We start from the raw sequence: 2709 nt of genomic DNA on the forward strand, positions 1-2709 counted from the left end.
GTAGCTCGTGGAATACCGACCGAGTAGTTGTCAATAGCGATAGTCCGTAAGGTGGACAGATCGTATGCTAAGGAGGCATGTCCTTTCTTGATGCAATCAGCATCAGCAATGACTCCGATACGGTACTTGAACGATGTATTGAAGAGGGTTGACGCAGGGTACAGGAGGACCGTGCGACCAATCATGGCGCGGTTTTAGACTGCACTTGTGATTCAAAAATTCTGTATCCGTAATGCTGAGTTTCTGTAGTACTGAGTGAATTGAATAGGAAGATCCTTCGAGGTTGGAATGATGCCACTGATATCACTCACCAAATGAATTCTGCAATAAATTGCTGAAGAGTCCCCCTAGTGAGTGATGCATTGGCATGCATTCAATGCATTGCATTGTCATCGGTAATGATACTTCACTCTAAACTTTGGAGTCCAAAGAGTGATTCACTCCGCCATCCTACGAATAGCTTGCTCGGCTCCTTCTCGCCCATCGATGGTCATGACAATATTATGATCGACAGGCGGACGGATTCAAAATATCCTTGATGCTGCTCCTTGTAGCATGATTGGGAATTCGCCAATACTCATGGCCCATGATTCATGGGCATGCGACACTACTGTGACAACTTGATGATGATCGTGTGATAGCGGCGCTGGTGCGGTCCCTGAGTGACATTCTGCTGGAAGCTGTCATCCGGCTGACGCCAGAGACCGGAGCCGGGCTCTGGAAACCCGAACCCACTAGTTGCAAACGCAGATTTGTGGTCAGCATCTCACGTTCCTCTAGACAAATTAATGACAATTGGTAATATCCTTTAATCATGCGTGAATTCCCGTATTCGGGACTATTGCTGTAGCATGCGATAGCGCCAACTTTCTTGTGTTATTGTTCTTCTTCCACATGAGCATCTGCCATCTCAATCTTGCGCCGCAAGACTTGTGGAAGACGTAGCCGAGGGTTTTTGTAGCGTAACCTTGAGGTTTATCTACGGTATAGGGGGTGGCACGGTTAAGGTAATGCGGCAGAACTGTCGCACCGAGTTCGTGGTACGTCTCTTGTATTGTACAAGGTCTCATTAACTGGGAGACTCAGATATGCTAAACATGGTGAGAAGCGAGGCTCTCCAAAGCTCGCCATTGATATCTCATATGATCAGTGGACCACTGACACCGGTGCATATTTGTGGGAGTTAGTAGTGGATCACCACTAATGGTATTCCTGTGATTATTTCATAGTATTTCACAGTATTGGCACGTGATACAGCGCCCACTAATAATTTTCTTCACTACAACGACTGCATTTCAGAAGGCTAACAACTGCCAACGTAGAAGTGGCAGTCATACCTCGTCCCAATTCCCATGTCGAAAAGCACTGTTGAAAAGCAGTCTCTCACTCGTTGGCGTGAGAGTGACTACAGAAGTGGGGAAACTCTGGTTAGGTCCGATTTCTTTGGGCTTCAGCAGACGGCGCTAGAGACGAATTAGCTGGAATTATCATCACATTGTACATGCGTTAACTACCTTCCCAGGCGATCGTCATCATCACCAACTGTTCATTTCCGAATCAAAGCGCTCCACCGCTTGCTGCTAGTATTATCCCTATCGATGCGCTTCTCGCGGTAAGAACAGTTCACGATCGTTTGACTTGTTAAACTGCTATCCAAGCAGAGGTATGCCTCTTGATGGCGCTACTACTACTAGTTGTCATTCCTACTATCCGGAGTTAATCCATTAACAGACGTAAAATGCGTCTCAGTGGAGCCCCACAATTATGGGGAGTGCGAAGCACTCCTCTGACACAACTATCCTGTCCCCCTGGTCTGTGTGACGCTATGAACAAGGCTGAGTACGTAACGATTGAGTACATCAAGCTAGAATCTAAGATGTAAAGTCTTTCTGTCTTTGTCTACTACACTTTATTAATGTATTGGTGTAGGCACGGTTTGTTTCCAATTTTTTTTAACCTTCCTACGGGGGAGACTGGTAGCGGCTAGCCCAAAGAGGCATTGTAGTCGAGCTACCAAAGCCACCAGCTCGTTGCCTTCAGATGCTAATGCACTGCCAGGCGCGGTCTCACTCAACTCCCTCGTAGAAGGACACCACTCAACTGAGTGACTGAAAACTCTGTCCTGTTCTAAACTAAGTAGCTGTTGTGTTTACTATGCCAGGCGAAACGGTGCGAGAATTTTATCGTCCTCACGCATATTACCACTAAACGATGATAAATTTGAGGTAACTCAACGGGTGAGGACTTAGTTTAGAACACTAAGCTAAAAGACGAAAATGGAAGTTCTTCTGAAGTTTTCAGAAGACACTTCTTAGGAGTGTCCGCCTAGTTTGTGCGTCTCTATATGGCGGGGATCGCAGAAAGATCAGGAAACGCAAGGAGTCGGCTGAGGAGCTTCTACTACTGTAGTGAGGCTGTAACAGTGTCAAGGAATTGGCATTGACGCGCTCGGTGTCTAGCCACATCAAGGAGGCGCGCTCAACCTCCTATGATGACTCTGTAAAACTGCAGAAATTAGACGCAGTCAATTTGATCGCGACATATCAGCACAGTTTGTTCTGCTCTCCACTGTAATAGGGTTACTACCTGCCAGATTCGAGGTGAGCTGTAGAAGAAATAAAATTGGCTTGGTAGTAAACAGACTGCCTAAAGCAGTCGCTTTGCGGGGATCATAATTTAACTGCAGATACAGTCGCCGACGTGAGAACG

This window comes from Perkinsus marinus (assembly GCF_000006405.1).
Source record: "Perkinsus marinus ATCC 50983 genomic scaffold scf_1104296931854, whole genome shotgun sequence".
NCBI classification, from domain to species: domain Eukaryota; phylum Perkinsozoa; order Perkinsida; family Perkinsidae; genus Perkinsus; species Perkinsus marinus.